At 41.5% G+C, this 18,140-nt stretch overlaps 1 pseudogene; it reads left to right on the forward strand.

Moving 5' to 3' along the window:
* The first annotated feature begins 3,803 nt into the window (after positions 1 to 3,803).
* The window catches only part of LOC106488771 (very long chain fatty acid elongase 7-like), a 47,782-nt pseudogene continuing 33,445 nt past the window's right edge, over positions 3,804 to 18,140 (forward strand).

Raw genomic sequence — 18,140 nt, forward strand, 5'->3', positions numbered from 1 at the left:
TACAACCAGTCAGTGGCTCTCATGGGGGTAGGAGCCTTCTTTCCTCCATCCCATTGCAGAATGAATTTTCTTGCTGTATTGCCAACTTCACAGAATATGACTTCAAGAACTCGAATATCATATTAGGCCCTTCAACTCGCCACCTTTTACTGTAGCAGCTGTTGTTTGGCTAAGCTGTTATTCCTGGGAAACAGGACTGGGGAGATGAGGCTGTGAAACTCTGAAGTGAATCTATTGGTAAGTGGGGTGGGAGCGACCTGCATAACTGACAGATTTCTGGAGGGCTATTACTGCACTGGCCAGAAGTTCACTGCACAAAACCGCCAGATGCCTGACTAGTTAGGCTGGCAACACACTTTCGCTTATCAGAGCCCTAAATGCAGTTCTGAATATGCTTTTGCAGGGAGCAACAGGAAACTTTTAAATCTGTGCTTCTGCCTTACCCGTTGATACAGAGAGGAAATTGTCAACCTGGGGCTCAGCATGTTCTCCTAAATTGGGTGCACAAAGAAAGCTTACTGAAGGAGCTGGAAGTGAAAAGACCTAGAGTTGCAGTCTTGCTTGTAGGCAACCTTGAGCAAGTCTTATAACTTCTTTGTACCTTTGGTTCTATTCTACTTTGTCAAGATATCCTCTAGTCTCTTCAGTGGCATCCTCACCCTAAGCAAGCCTAAGAACAATATAGACTCTTTTGTAAACAAAAGTCCTTTTTCTTCTGGCTCTACCTGCTTTCTTTACATCATTATTTTTGGCATCGCTGGCTGTACAGTCATTAAGTCACATTTTACTTGTCTAAATCTTCTTATGACAATAAGTCATTTGAAAGGCTTCCTAGGTATGTTAGACATGAAGGGAACAAGTTGTACACCATCCATTTTTTTAGCAAACAAATGAGACAGAGGTGTGTGATCTGCATACTCAAAAATAGTCCTTCTTTTCAATGTCAGTGCCTGCTTTGCATTGCATTTTATCCCCTGTGGCAGAGATCAGCATTTTCATCTCCAGAGAGTAGAGTGTTGACTTCCAATTAGGAGTATACACTATTATTAAGAGTGTTTTTCCTATACGGGTATATAGAAAACTGTGTCCCAAAGCACTGGAGGGCAACAAGGACAAACCTGCAAGCTCAGGAGCTTCTGCAGTCCCAAACAGATCAGTGGACCTCTTACAAGTTCCAGACTACTTACTGCAGATAAGACAATAGGAAGGGAGGCTGAAGTACATTTCATCTTAAAGTCTACTCAGCTACTAAAGCAGGATTGCTAGTCCACGTCATCACTCAAGATTTTCCTGTAGCTTATAAAGATGAAAAGACCTTTAACTGTGATCTAGGTTAGCTTTCCCTAGTATGTGAGGCTATTGCAGAGGAATGCAAAGCAGTAGGTTTCCCATTGTTGCACACTGCAGCAAGTGGAGAGAGACTTCCCACATTGTTACTCTGGCTAATTTGTTGTCACCATTGTAAGGACTGTACTAGCTAGCAGCAACAGTGATAATCATGATGCTTCCTATGAACATGTTGTCTTTTATTTAAGAATCTCCAAGCATATGTAAACATTAATTAAGCTTCAGATCATTTCAGGGAGTTACAGAGGGCTCATGTCACTCATTTCTAGGATGCAGTTCTGCAGCTGTTTGGCTGCATATGGCCTTGCTAGTTATGGACTGATTCACCACGAGCTTGGAGAGTCTGCCAGCACTGGAGTCAGAACTGCATCCTTTTTCTGATGTAAATGATATATATATATATGTACCTATATATGTGGGGGAATATCATTTTCCCCCATGCTGCTTTCATTGCTATGATGGCAGTATATAAAATCCAGTTGAAGTCCTTCCCAGTAAGCAAGTATTCACTCTTTCAGTTTGAAGGAAGATGTGCTGCCCCAGCAAAGAGTTTCATGTCACCATGCCTTTCATTATGGATTATATTAACTCAGCACAAAGCCTTCTGTTTCACGCACAGATACAGATTAAGGATGGGCCATAACAAAACTGAATCCCTTTTGCAATTGTAAATGCAAGGTCGTTTTAGGAAGGAGTCTGCTGTTTCCCAAACTGTAACTGCATCTCAAGGACAGAGATCAGAACACTATTACGTATTGGCTACACAGTCTATCATTAGATATTGGAAAGCTGAATTGTAAAATATTCTGCTCTAAATGAAATGTGTTTGTGAAAATTCACTTCAGCTGAATTTATTTTTTTCCCAGGGTAAAAAATGTCTGTGTCTGTGTTTGAGTCTGATATGTGAATATAAATAGCTCAACAATATTACTTAAAATTACCAGATAGGAGTAACAGAATGCAGTCCTGTCTACACATAATGGACAGACAGAAAAAGCTGGTCCAATTTTTTACCTCCACTGATTCACACAGATAAATCGCCCAACCTTTTTAAGAACCAAAACTTTTTAAGTACCAAAACTTGAGAAATGAATCCTGTTGGTTAATGAGCAGATTAAAAACTTTGGGAAAGCACCTTTCTCATCCTCTCCCTGAAGCCTGGATGAACAAACCAATTAGCAATATTGTACCAAAGTTCAGTCAAACCTTCTCCAAAGCTTGGCTGCTTTATTGGTCCCCCCACCCCTGAACTGAAAAGCCCACACCATAAACCACCTTTTCCAAGAGTATGTCTTTAATTTCTCTTATAGTTTCCACAGATACTAGTTATCCACAAGAATCAAAAGAACAATATGTTTCTACCAAAAACTACCAGCACATGCAATGTCTAATTCTCCCACTTCTAAAATCTGAGCTGTGGTGTTGTGTCCTTCAGAAGGGCTTGTGATGTGCTTGGTGACAGACACAACGCAGTGGTACAAGGTATGATGCTAATCTCTTTTTCAGACTTCTTTTAATAAACTATGTCCGCTGGGAAAATAATGAGACATGTCTACACCCCAGGTGCAGGTACACCCCAGTTGCCCAAGGAGAAGCCTAGCTCTTGATGTTGAATTGTCTCTTGGTGGGACGAGACCAGGATGCTGGAGCTGAGCTGGTACATCCACACAGCACTAACTACTGACTTGAGCCTGTGCCAGCTGATGGGTCTGCATTGTTCCCTGATATAGTTGCTGGAGATCACAGAGGGGAAAACATGGCATCATTGTCAAACTCCACAAGAATTTTCTCATATCTTTAAAAATGGTAAATGTGATTCCCCCAAGGATGGAGGCTGGATATGAGAGGGTGGTTCCAGCTGAGGTGTCTCTGCTTTCTTGGAGTGAGTGGTGGGTGTTGTCACCATTCTCCACTCTCTCATTTTCTGGCTTGTGCTTATTCAATTTTCAGCATACCAAAGGCAAATTGACAGCCCCTTGTGATGGGCTGAAGGAGTACTCCACACAGACTGTTTTCTAGGGCCTTGTCCGGGCATCATTCCTCATCTTTTTACTGTTTGAAAAGCTGCCCTGACACGTTCTGAAGAAATCTGCAGAAGAAATGCTGGCCTTGTTTCTGCAAGATTTGGCAAGGTTCCCACGCATAAGGCTAGAGGTCAGTGGCTCATTGCTGTGGAATCCCAGTCCTGGTCAGCATTCATTTCCCTTCTCTTTCCAGTCCCTTAATCTGAAAAATCATGTGAGGAGAGGTGGGAGGGGGAGGGGAGCATGATGTAACCTCAGCTCTGGCAAAGTTAAAGAGACTGCATTCAACTGTATGGTGCCTGCAACTTGCAGTGATTTGGGGTGTCAAGGAGGGACCCTGAATCGTGCTAAAAAGGAGTGAAGATGGAGCATGTCTGTGTGAGACCCAGCTGATGATGTACTCACTGCACTTGCTGCGAAGAAAACTGTGTGCTTAACAGTGCACACTCTTGCAGCTTCTTGCCTTGCTGTCTGCTGCGTGTACCCAGAGTAATAGGAGGACTGGCTGTTTTCTGAGGACATTCCTGGAGAAAGGGAGAAGCAAAGCTAGCTATACTTGTGGGGTAAGTTTGTTCCTGCTACCTGGACTTTTCACTCTCATTTGAGGCTTAAGCTTGTTGTTTGGGGGAAGCAAAGGAAGTGGAGTAAACTGGGATGTGTATGAAATGACTGAGGGTATGTAACCGTCTGAAATTCTGGCTGGATTGACTCTGAGCCAGTTGATAATCACTGACTAATCCCTCTGCTGGCAGATTCTGCCCAGATTACACAGCCGTGTGTCTCTGTGCCAGGGTGCCTATGAGAGGTGTTTACAGTGAGGGTTTTGAGGCATACACCAGAGAAACAGACCAAAAAGTGTTTTGACTGCAGCAATTGACTGCAGAAGAGAAATATGTGTGTGTATGCTCATGTCACTGTAACTGCTGTGTGTGCAGTTGCATGTCAGACTGGGGGGAGAGGGTTAGCAGGCAGAGAGGTCAGTGGGTATAGCTAAATTTTGTTGCATGTTACATTTCACCAAAGTAGATCTGTAGACAATCACAATACAGTCAACCATGCTAATTTTAACAGTTTTGGTTTGGATTTGCAAAATATATCTGGTCAGTAGTGTCAGATATGCTTTAAGAATTTGTAGTTCTAGCAGAAGTATGTGGTCTGTGGATTAAAAAGCTGCTTACACTAGTAAGACCCCTTAAATACATTTATACCATGATAAAGGGCCCTGTAGTAGGCTAGAGCTTTCCCTTCCCTGTAATGCACGAGACTCTGCTCTTGCTGCCAGGACCCAATGGGCACAGAAGAGCAGGATACAGGTCCAAAGGACATGTGGGCACTTTGCTCCCCTTGGCAGTCAGTGGGAAATCAAAGGAGAAAATGTGCTTTTGTCAGTACTACGAGGAGATGAAACTGGGGGGAAGCTGGCCCTGTGTATTTTCTAATAGAACTAGTGCAGATAACACAGACTGTTGTCAGCAACTGCAATAGGGAGTTTTCTAGGTGAGCTTTGGCCCTTCCAAATTCCATTGAAGAAGTCTGCCTGCTAAGGGAAAGGAGGGACAAGGAGGAGTACCAAATTATATATGGCTATTATACTGTATTATAATATATTATGTTATATTATATATACTAGCTAAAGCAAAACATATCTAGTGTGTAAATGGGGCATCAGAAAACCAAGTAACTGACCTAGCTCAGTTAACATGTATGGAGTTGCAGTAGCGATGAATTAGTCCCAGACTGCCTGTTAGTATTGCAAATCTCTGAGAATACCTGCATGAAAATACTGTTATGACACCTGCTCTCTGTCCCAGCATGAATGTTGTGCCTGTACTGTTCTGGGATAATATCACTCAGTTGATATCCCCACATGGTACACAGAGCTCCTGGCTTTGGTATTTTGAGTGCAGCTAGTCAGAATACTGCTGGTGATGAAACATCAACAAGATATTGAAATATGGAAATAGAAGTTATAAAAAGAAAGTTAATCATCGCAGGGGGGTTCTTTTTCTCCCTTTTTTAAACATGACTCTAATCCTGGTCCAGAATTTCAGTTTCTACAGAGAGCAAAATATTTGCTTTTCATTAGCTGTAGTCCTGATCCTTTATCTAAGGAGCCTCCTTTTTCAGGACTCGGTCAAGACTAGGATAAATGGGGTTGCGCTGACTATGAATGCTCATTTTGATTTCTTTCCAGAACTTGTGATGGCTTCAGCTTGGCAGAAAACTCAGGAATACTGCAACTGGGTCCTTCAAAGCAGAGGTAGGTGCCTTAAATAGGAATTTACACATCAATAGTGTGATCACCAAGAACAAACTTAGAAGGAAAGTGATCCTCATATAAGTGCACATTTTTTCACTGGGCAGATTTTCACTTTTCCCTCTCCATGATCATGAACTTCCTTTAAGTCTTGAAATACCTATGAGCAAAATTCCAGCAGGATCATAGTAAGGATTGAAGGGGTGGGGGATTTCCCCTGTCCATAGTGGGGAACTCTTGGCAACTTTCTGTCTCACATACAACGGCAGGCTGACCAACAAGACGTGCTCAGGACAGCCTGTTAAATATGAAATATTATAAAAAGTGATTTTTTTTAAATGGGAAACCTTAGTAAGAACAAAGTGTTAGTACTTTGAGGTTTAAACTCATAAAGATGCCAGTAAAATCTGATATCTAATGAAATATTGACAGAAGCCACTGCTCAGTGTTTGAGGGTTTTTCTCTTTTCAGTTAGGAGACCTCAGGACTTCAGTAGCTAGAGTTTCTGCAGGTCCAGTTTAGCAGATCACTGTGGCATCCCCAGAGTTAAATGTAAGAACATGTCACAAATTGGCATGAAGGTGGAATGACAGGCCTGTATGGTGGCCCTGACAGGGGAAGCACACGGGGCCACATGCATAGGTTGTAAATATTTCAGGACTTGAATTTCAGAAGAGAGTCTAAGCTGGGATTCAGGACTTCTGACAGACTGTCAAATCCAGAACTGGAATATCAAAGAGCTCTTAACAGAGAGACCATAGCATGAATAGTAAAGATTTTGCAGGTTTAGAAGGAAGGGGGATTAACAGAATTGTGTGGACAGGAACGGTGTCTTTAAAAAACCCTGAGGCCCACTGGCAAAAATGTTGTGAAGAACATAGGAAGGGGATGTAACTTACCAGTGAGCTAAGAACTGATTTTCAGTAGAGGATTTCTGTGAGGATCCAAGGGCTAGAATAGTGAGGGGGGATCTGGGACTTGGGACTGGCGCATCAGGAAGCAAGGAGAGATGCTGAGAGAGTTTAGCAGAGCAGTGACCACATTGGGAAGAGGAGAAGAATGTGTGAATGGGAACTAGGATATTTTTCCCCTAGGATTTGGGGGAGGTGGCGGGACAGAAATTCTGTTGAACTTCTGTTTCCTGAAGGGCTGAAGAGCAGTTTTAAGAGAGACACGTGTTTAGTCATTTTCCAGTGAAACTGTATGCTTTCAAGGGAGACCACTCTATGAGTAGACATAAAAAGAAGGGTATGAAGAATTTCAGATGGCCTGAATATTGTGGAGAAAAGAAGAAGTAGCCTCTGTGACTGAAGCAATTTATTACTGTGCTTTAAAAACTTAAGCTCTCGCAGATCCCGAAACTGATTGGTTTGTTCTGTGCTTCCCTGCAGAACATGTCTTGAGCTACTTCTTTTCTCCTGTTGGGGACAGTATTACAGCCTGTCATGAGGAGTCCAGCTTGTGACAGGAAAGGCCTGTTCAACAACATGCAGCTAAAGGCTGGCACTCAGCAGAGGACTCTTTTAGGTCCTACAGCCCCAGCCCTAGTGTAGTGTCGAAGCCTTTTAGTAGAGGTTGGCACATGGAGTCCCAAGCTGAAAGAAAAGCAGTGGATCTGCTTTGTGTAGATGCATGAAATACCACTTTACTGCCAGAGGACATGTAGGAGGGAAGCAATGAAATATATCTGCCATACAAGACATGCCAAGTTCAGCTGTGTGTTTTGCTTTTCAGATTCAAGGACAGACCCATGGCCCCTGGTCTACTCTCCACTTCCAGTCACCCTTCTCTTTGTCTTCTACCTCTTTGTTGTGCACTGGGGCCTTGCCTCATGTGCAAGCGGCAACTGCTGAAGCTGAAAGGTCTGCTGATTACCTACAACCTCGCTATGGTGACATTATCAAGCTATATGTTTTATGAGGTGAGGAGACTGGATTATCCCCTTCTGGGTAAGCATTCGGGAAGTGTTTGAAAGCCAAAGCCGTTTCAACAGCTTTGATGATGAACCCTAAGGGAGGGAGTAGGAGCCAACTTGGACACATCCGCATTTTGCTGCAAGAGGGACAGTACTACCCTTTTGAAAGTGATGAATTGTTACCAAAGCACACCTCATTTCCTCTCAGTTCTCAGTCTTCCTCTTATTCATAAAATTAATGGTGAAAGGTTACTTAATGAACAAGCTAAAAGTTGGAATCTCACAGGTGGTCACAGACCATATGGAGGACTCCTCATTTTGTCTCAGACTGGGCTCATCTCTGAAAATGAGGGAACTTCTTTTCCAGACTTGCACAATCCTCTCCAAGAGTATCAAGTGCACTGTAGCCTCCTGCTTCCATGGGTGTTGATGGCATTGCTTTCTGCTTGTTTTTAATGCGTGAACATTTCTACAGTGTTCTCAGATGAGACCCACTGACTTATTTTATGTACATCACTGAATACTCTTCAGATAAGTAGGGCTGAACAGGTTTGATAAACATCTTGATATTAATAAATTTGCCAGTTAAACTGATGGCACTATTCTTAGGTTGAGTTAAACCAAATTGCAAATTTTTTGAGGAAATACTACTAGATCTGAGGACAGGTATGAAAATTGATTGCCTATGCATGCTTGTTCAGTTATACTGGTTACTTGGTATAGTTTTTGGCTTTCTAGTTAATAGGCAAATGCAACCAGCCAAAACAAGTTGTGAGATGTTTACAAATGAAAACACTATTTTCAGAGAAATTCTGAAGCCTAGAATTCACTGTTCCCACTAAAGCATTTTTGAGCACTCCAGTAATTGCATGAAGAGTTACAAACATGACCAAACTGAATATTCGTTTTCTCATTCCAACAAGGACATGAAGTACTTTCTTTCAGGTTTTACTTTTTGCTCAGACACATAAGTTGCATGGATTTTCAGTTAGTGAATGCTAGGTTGAGACTGTGTGGCCTTTATCATTAATATGTACATCTTTTTGGAACAGATGGTGTTGAACAGAAAATGGATTTCTACTGCTTTTCTTTCATTTCAGTTTCTGATAACTTCAATTTTGGACAACTACAGCTACCTGTGCCAGCCAGTGGATTACAGCTGAAGTGAACTAGGAATGAGGGATTGTACAGTTCTGTGCAAAGCTTGCCTTAGACCCTGCTCCGTTTCTCGATATGCAGATTGTTTTGCTGGTAAATAGCAATTTGCATCCCTAGGAAGCATTTTGCTCCAGTTTATTTGCTTGAAAATTTATTGCACTAAATTGTCTGCTTTAACGGTTGCACTTAGCTTTAGCTCTCTAGAGATTAATCACCTCATTTGATATAACCATCTAAGTTCCCTCTTTGATCAGTGGAGAGAGGGTGATCCTACCATTTGAAGAGAGAGGTCTAATATAAGTATTGCAAATTACCTCTGAAAGATATGTGGCTCCATGGATTTTATAAGGATTCTGGGTGATTACTGTCAACTAGAAAATCAATTTTTATATCCTAAAATTTGCGTGACATAAATCTCACTCAAAATTTCTGCGAACTGGGGGATTTGGCTAAAACTATTTTTTGCTTGGCCATCACAGGAGGATTTAGGACCCACCACCCGCAGCTTTTCAAAATACTGCATGATTTTTTGTCTCTGTCTGAATTTGGAACTATTATATTTTGCCTCTGGATAAAATCAGACTTCAAACAGATTAAAGCATGGAAATTAGCTTTTCAGCTTTCCAGGTACTTGCCATCAGGCTAGAAACTGTTGTTAAACAGCTCACTTTGCCTTGTCAAAGAAGAAACAACTTAGCAAACAAATCATCTAACCAGCCAAAGCTACTAAAACTCTAACTGAACGCTTCTCCTCCCCCCAAATCAAGACTCCTTTCTGAGTGCCTACTCTGGGGGAAGCAACAGCCATAAAAGACCCACTTAGTTTTTCACCTTAGCTATTGATCCCAGGTGGGCAGCTTTCACATACTGCATGGATCAGTGGTTAAAAATCTAAGGCAGTAAAACTAAGCAGTGAGTTTGCCTTGAGATCTAACAGCGTTTCCTCGTACTGGCCGGCAGATGGCAAGAGTGTGTCGGTGGTTCTTCTTCTCCAAAGCCCTCATGCTGCTGGATCCGGTAAGGGGGAACTCTGCTCCATAGCAGAACTGGTGCTCTGAAATAAATCACTCCCTCGTCAGGAAAGGGCAGAGTGCCAAAAGCTAATGTCCTGGGTTGATCCTGTATTGATTTGGTTGATGCTTTTCACTAAATGCTTTTTTCATGTGTTCTGCTCTGCCTGTTTGTGGGAATACAGCTGACACTGTCAAAGAAGAGGGCACAGCTTCAGAGTACTGCTACATAGAGACATTTTGCCTGCAAGAGTCCAGCACTGCCACTGGATATCATGCTGCTAGGCTTCCTCAAAAGCCTCTTTCCAAGCAAACAAAAAAATAAAATTCCTGAACCTATGTCCAGTTTGCCAGTCTCTATCCCAGTGCCTGTATACATGCTCCACTCCTCAGCAACCTTTCTGTAGGTGGACATTCCCTTTAAACCACAAACAGCCCCTAGGGGAGAAGCTTTTACCTTAGCTGTTGCCAGAAGGTCTGCCAAAATCTTAGTTACTAGTTGATTAAAGCTGCTGGAATATCTGCTTCCAGACAGGAGCTGTCATTGCTCATCTGGACATATGATAGTGGTTAGTTATGCAGTAAAGGGACTGCAAATATGCATGTGGCCTGGTATTTCTGCTGCCACAGATTATTCCAAAGCTATGGGTTAAAGGTTTGTATCCCAGGTGAAATCAAAAGTTCACGTGAAGGCAGAACCATTTTATAGCTTGCATGTTAGGTGTTCTCCTATATTTCAAATAGTTGCCTGAACTAATAAGGAAATCCCATTTCTCAGCTTGGTCTGCCAAGGAAGGCTGTATTCTGGCCTGTCTAGGACTCCACAGTCTAGTGCTCTTTGGGGGGATTAGTTGACAACGCACTGTCTGCATAGTGAATCAGCATGTGGAGCCCATCTAGACCTATTGCCAGTAGGTTCACCCATCCTCTCTGTGTTCTCATCAGCAAGGGCAGCTGCTTTTCATCATAATTTTGTTTTTTAATAAATGACAGAAGAAATGAGGTTGTGGAGATCCAGAATCACCACTAACTATTCTTATCACCTTCTGGTGTAATATCTTCCTCTGTCTAAACACATCAGCTCAAGACTTTCCTTTGTCTGGTTTCTTTCAGGTTTTCTTTATTCTGCGCAAGAAACAAGAACAAGTGATTTTCCTGCATGTATATCACCATGGCCTAATGCTGTTCAGCTGGTGGTCAGGGGTCAAATATGTGCCTGGGGGACAAGGTAAGTTTCTGTGGACACTGTGTGTTTCAGTTTTTCCTGTGCTTTGGAGATAACATAAACAGTGCAGATGGGGTGACTGATAGGCAGGAATCTCACCTATTTCCAAAGGTATGAAAAACATGTGAGTTTCAGTGGATACCATCTGCTCAGTTCTTTGGGCTATTTAGACTGCTATATTCACTGTCTCATCCGTAACAAGAATGTGCCAGTCATTCCCTGTCCAAACAGAAACAACAGTATCATATACAAGGTCTGTTTGTACCTCACCCAGACCTTTATTTCCCATTCAGCTGGGCCAAGTTCAGCAGCCTCGATTCTGACTGCACCTTTCTGACTGTATCCAGCTTATTTCTCTTTCTAGTCTGTACCCAGACTGCTGCTTCTTTCTGCTCCACCTACACAGAAGCGTCTGAAGCTGACACAGAATACTAAACAATTATAGGCAGGTCCTACAGAAAAAGCTGGATTACTGGTACTATTTTGGGGGGAAATCGCTTTGGCTAAATGGTCTTGACATCAGAATGGTTTGAAATGCTTAGGCCAGATCAATAATTCTCTCCTCTGCCTTTGAAGTTCTCTGAAAATGAGATATGGGATGGACATACACTGGAGGGAACAGGGAGATTACGAAATACTTCCTAAGCAGACACTAGATTGAAGGTTCACACAAATGGGTAACATGATGTATTTTGAGAGCATTATCACTGTGGATGTCAGCTCATTGCAAGGTTAATCTTGAATGGTTTGTGTGTCTTGCTCATCCTGACCTTTTTACTCCTCAGCCTTCTTTATTGGGATGTTGAACTCCTTTGTACACATCTTCATGTATGCATATTATGCCCTGGCAAGCCTGGGACCACAGAGGCAGCATTACCTGTGGTGGAAGCGTTATCTAACCATCATGCAGCTGGTAATCAATTCCATGTATTCATCTCTGCACTTTCACTTCTTGGGTATGATGGCCCTTGCTCTCTGTCTCTGTACCCTCTGTGGGGGCTCAACTCTTTCTGTTTGTTTCCTGTGGAAATGATCATGTTCTTAGGTGTCCTAATGTCCCACTATGAGAGGTGAACTGATCAGTTATATGTACTGAATACTACTCTCAGGAAACTACCAAGAGGCCTTCAGTGACCACATCAGCTTCCAACTAATAAGCTCCATTTTCATAATGGGAAGAAAAGAGAGAAAAATTAAAAATTAGACTTCTCTCTCTTCTATTGTATGTATCAGCCTTTTCTTCTCTGGAGCAGCTTGATTTTGAGGTGTTGGGCAATAACTTGGTAGAGCTTTGGATTGTTGGTAGGGCAGAAAATCGGGCAGCTTTCATTCCGTTTCTTCAAAAAGGAAGGGCATGTCTAACTGCAGGCAAACAGAGAGGGGTTAAAGAAAATAAATGTGAGTTTTACTCCCTATGTGGAGAATCCCCTTGGATTTTCTTTCCCTCATCTCTGAAAGGGTGGCAAATCCTGACAATTCCACTCAGTGTTTTTTCAAAAATAAAGCATAAAAGCAATGTTCTAGGCAAGGACAATAATTACAGTAAGTATGTGGGAGAGTTAATTCCGCACAAACAGAGATTATGGAAACAAAGTGTATGTAGTTACCAACGAAGAGAAGCAGATGTAAAATAGTCATGCACAGAAGGCTGGCCCAGAACTCTTATTTATCCTGGATGGTAAAACCAGAACAAGAAAGAGCAGCACGAAATCAAAAGATATTTGTAAGGCAAAATATAGCACAGGACATCAGTTTTTATTTAACGTATTCTCAGTATGTAGAACTCATTAATTCAGGGTATCAAGGCAAGTTCAAATGAAGAAAAGTAGCATCTGTAGTTCCTTTCTATAAAATACCAGTCACAGTGGTTATGGGTATGATCTGATTGCCATCTGAGGAGAGGAGTCTCCCACCTTTAGTTTCCATATTCCAAAACAGAATTACTGGCCAGTCGCAGAGGAGGGACCCAAGGGCTATGGTCTGTTCTTACATGGGAGAGACTGAACTCCAGACCTGCTCCTTTTAGCAGTGGGCAAGATTCAACGTGATATCCTTCTGTGTTGTGCAAAACACTGCTGAGCTCAAAAGACAAGTTTGTCAAGGCATGCAGGTGGTACTCTGGGTTGAGGACACAACTAGTATGAGTGATGCTCTTTATGCTGGGCTAAATGGTCAGTCTGGGTATGCCTTATGTAGGATCCCTAATCTGTCTGCTTCTTTCCTCCCCCTCCTTCAGGGCCAATCTGTGGCCGTTGCTGCTCATTCTTCCTACAAACTCTTCACAGAGTGCCCGTTCCCCAACGGCTTCAACACTTCAGTCTTCCTCTACATTCTCAGCCTTATCACTCTCTTCCTACACTTCCACTGTCAAACCTACATTAGGGGAAAGCAGGAGGAGCTAACCTAAAGAAAACCAAAGAGGAGAGTGAGCACAGTTTGATGAACTTGCACATTCTCGGCTGTTTCTACAATGACTGTGTGAAGAAAATGTATTTAGAGAGGGTGTGGGAGAGCTATTTGTGCAGACTCTTAGGTACATTAAAATATTTCAAATTAGGAAGAGAAAAGAAAATACCTAAAAACAGGGATTAGAGTACTGAGGAGTTCACTTATTTGATGCTGAGGCAAATCCAAGCCAAATAGTCATCAACATAGCAGCCTTTGTGAAATTAGCCTAAGAGGATCCCTTCCTGCCCCTCCATCTGTCAGCTCATTTTGCAAGGTCTAGCATCCCACCATGACTCCTTGGCTCATTTCTTAGGCTGCAAAGGATTTGTTTCCATTCATAAGCCCATCTCAGTTTATCTTCCTTGATCCGGCAGGGTCAAGTGCCTCCAGCCTGAGAGTGGTGTCCAGGTAACAGGAGAAGCCGGGAGCTTACTGGAACTGCAGGATGCACTCTCCTGTTTGCTGCATCCCAGCCTTTCCTATTAAAGATGCTCCCACCAGGACTAGGGTGACTTACAGCTATATAGGCCTGATGATTTCAGTTTACATTAGTGTAAACAAGATGAAAATTGGACATTATATATGAAAAGCTGCCTCTTCTTTCACTGTTATGAAACTAAAGAGAAGGCATTATTAGTCTCTGGTCTGTCATTCAAGTATTTTCACCCTAAACAAGAAATTAATGTAGTGAGAGTCATCATGGACCATTTTCTGGAACACTTATTTGTCTTTGGTTGCTCTCATAACACCAGAAAGAAAACTTTTTATGCATGAGGATCTTGTCATTGTTGCTTAGAGACGCCACATTTTTGAATAGCCAGAATGGACTGAAGTTTCGCATTCCTAACTTCTTTCTCCAGTTTGTAATAACTGTTATTATTTTAGTCTCTCATTAAAGGTGAAAAAGATTCACACCACCATAAACAATCACCTTCATGACTGAATTCTACTTGTATTAGTACAAAATTTACAGAGTCAGCTCCCTGGCTAGGGTAAAGCTGCATAGCTCCATTGACTTCATCACATCAGTTATTGGCACCCTTTGGCTTCTAAATTGGTTAAAAAGCTAGAATTTGGCCCCTATATTCATCTACAGGTATTTAAATACCCCTAAAGTTTTGATCTGGTAGACCTTTTGGAAATCCTAAATTTAGATTTTAAACTATAAAATAGTATTTATTTATTGCATTCTCCATTTTGTTTTAAAAATACTATTATGCAGTAGTGTTTTTTTTTTACAGAAAGCCCCTAAAGGAGAATTTTAGCTTTAAAATTGGTAACTTCAGGACATTGCTATTGCCAAGACAAATTCACCTCAAATGTAAACAGGCCTAACTCCTCCGGAAAGGAGTTAGAGGATTATATACTAGCCTGTACCTAGAAAATGGGTGTATTCAAAAAATTGTGTGCTTTGTACCAATTTGGAATTCAGCGGCTATGCAAAATAAATGCAGCTTGTGCATCACTGGTCTGCATGCATATGCTATATGCCTCTTCCTTAGCTACTACATACCCGTCTAAGATAAACCAGTATTCTTCCATTCCTTGCCCTCCTCCCCTCAAACACAAACAGAAAGGATTTGTTTATGCTACCACAGTAATACATTATGAATGTCATTCCATTGATTTAAGTAGTCTTTTTTTTTTTCGAATTTTCACTGGTAAATATGAAAAGAGATGCACAGCTTTTTTTACATCTCTCTGCTAGCTGTTTTTCTTCCTGCCAAGTATTTCTCCACCCTACTTACTAAATAAATTGTGCTGCTCTTGAATACTAGAATATTACTATTTTTAGAGCTTTGAACAATAAACCTCTGGGTGAATCCTCCATTCTTTCCCTTTTTTTTTGGTGAGACGGGAAAAGAATCTGCTGTGTATCAAATACACTGTACTCACATTCAGGGTTTCACCAAAGGCCTCTCCAGCATTGTACGCTTAGTGCAAGTAAAGCTGTTTTATTACTTCTATCCACTTAATGAGTCACTTATGTCCCTATGATGCTTAAATCATCAATGCATTTGGCCCCCTGGTTTTATGGTAGAGCATAACTCTTCCCACAGCTGGCTAAATTATCTGTGTTTAAAAAGAAATCTAATGATTTCAGCTCATTTTCCTATACGTGAGATGATCATAAACAGATCCTGACCTGAGTTTCCCCTCACATAAGCTTTCTCAGTTTGTAGTTACCAATTTTGAGGGCTTCACTAATAATTTCATACCAGAGTGATACTCAAGTGTTTTGATTTTCCTTGATTTTTTCATAATTCAAGACAGCTTAAAAAACAGAACTGAGTTGGAAATTTGGATGAGATTACTGAACATCTTTGCAAATCCTTTTGTTTAAATTTGTAAATATGTCAACTAGCTTTTTTTTTAAGTAGCCCATCTGGCTAAATTTGTATCTGTGTAAGACAGAACTAACTGTAATGGGTTCTGGACCAGGACTGGCCTCACAGCTTGTAATGAAATGTGAAAGTTTCAAATTGCCACTTGACAACTTCTAGTGAGTGACCAGTCACCTAAATCACATGACAACTACTATTTGTCCTAGTTTCGTAATCCTCAGTCTACCTATCCTTGTCCCTCTTCCTCTCAGCCTGGGTTAGTGGCCTGATCTTGCACTTCTGAATTGGTAGGAGCTTTTTGCCCTGACTTCAGTGTGCATAGGATGAAAATGAACTATTTTCACCTGGGTGATAAGGAAGGATTAATTTTGCCCACAGACATTCTGCTTTGCATACATAGATAGATATTCATGTGAAGCACAACCATTGCAAAAGCATCAATGCAAACAAAATCCATCTATGACAGTGCTTGCATCAACAGTGAAGTTAAAATGGCACAGGTAGAGCTAAGTGGCTCTGCAGATCTTGATTCCTTCCTCCTTTAGACTGTATTCCTCCGTCTTCATTTTTCTAGTTTAAATTGGAATATCAGAGTTGGTATTGTCTGCTTGGGGCATCCTGTTGTGGCAAAAGCAAAAACCAGCAAGCAGAGGTATGTGCTCCTAGAATTAAAAAAAAAAAAAAGAAAAAAGGCATAGAATGAGATTTCCCCTTTAAGATCAAGTCCCTAGAGTTACAGATTACATCACAGTAATGTACTGTAAGTCAAAAGGGCTGGAAATTATAAATTGCAAGTTCGGATGATTCATGCAGTTTGGTAGAGACCAAAGCTTTGAGGGTGAATTGAAAATATCCTGTGGCAGTTGGATTTATAAAAACCTCTGGGCCAAATGCTGATCCCACTGATATCAATGACAAAGCCTTCAGATTTTACTGGAAACAAGATGGCACAGCTGCATGCAAAAAAAAGATGCATTCAGCTACGTGACCTGGTTTGTGTGACAGGAGACCTGGGTGCTACCTGGCTTGTTATTCAAGCTCAACAGATGACTATTAAGGGCATAGTTGTGTGCAAGTCTTCCCCTTATAAAATGTGGGTCATTATACCTTGTTAGAGCACTTTGCATTCACAGGATGTGAAGCATAATGTAGGTAGTCTATTTGAATGAATAGGCTTGATTTCTGGTAATGCTCAGCATTTTTCCTACTGTTCAAGTCAGTGTTAGTTATGGATGTTCTGGTCAAATTACTTTTGAATAAACCAGAACATTTACTCAATACTTACTTTCTTTTTTAAAATAAATGAGAGAGATTCTTATTTTAACAAAAACAAAATACAGAAAATAAAATCAATTACTGTATTATTTAATGGTTTGGGTTTTTTTTTTCCCCCCATCAGTGTGTGATGGAAAGTTTCCAGAGGAACTTGGGCTTATAATTGCAAGGCCATATAAAATACTGGAACATGGTTGGGTTTAACTACTGGATATTTTTGGATACTATCAGAAAATATGACACAGTTTTTAAAAAGGCAGAACAACTCTAAACAATTAATTAAGCAAAAACAGGATGCAGTAAGTTGTTATGTAAAATAAATAAAAATCTGTTGATACAGATGTAAAACACCTCCAAACCAAACATTAAAATAGATCAGCCAACAGTATAAGCAGAACAGTGCGAATTTGCTGAATTCATTAATGAATCACTTCATGGATTAGGCCTTGATAGATAGAGTGCTCACATGCAGATGTTTACTGTGATTTGTCAATGGCCTTGCACTTAATCCTCCTGGAAAGGAAATAAGAGTCTTTGCTCTGGGGTCTCCCTCAGAGACAGTGGCAGACTCTCTTGCTCACTCACACTCTGGCCTGAATCATCACAATGCAGGATCAGGCTGCTGGGGAATTAACAAAGTGGAAGGGAAACAAATTTGCCTTTAACCCCTTCAGGTTCTTTTTGGCTTCAAATGGCTTTCTCACCCTCTGCCAAGGTGAGGGTACTGTTTAGCCAGTGCATGGAGAAGACAGAGAGACGTGACACATAGTCTCCCAGGATGCACTTTAATGGGATCCCTGTCCCCACAACCTTCTAGTCTCACCAACGCTGAGGGGTAGTCCTGGGGGCAGAGCAGGCCCCTAGAGGTTGGTAGGCGTCTCTCCACATCTCAGCATCATGTGTTTATTTTCGTGATGCTGCAACTCCACAGCAGCTGTCAGTGATAAGGTTGGCCCAGTGGGGAGTATTTGTGAAAAGATGAGGTGTCCCTAAGGTGCCCTTAGTCAGGTATACTAGAGCATGTGTAGTGTGCACGCATGTGTATGGGTAGATGAATGCAGAATCTCTGCAGACTACCTCAGTTTCTCACCTCACAACATGTGAGACCCCCACATAGGATTTGTCACTTATTTGGT

Source organism: Apteryx mantelli, chromosome 1, assembly GCF_036417845.1.
Source record: "Apteryx mantelli isolate bAptMan1 chromosome 1, bAptMan1.hap1, whole genome shotgun sequence".
NCBI classification, from domain to species: Eukaryota; Metazoa; Chordata; class Aves; order Apterygiformes; family Apterygidae; genus Apteryx; species Apteryx mantelli.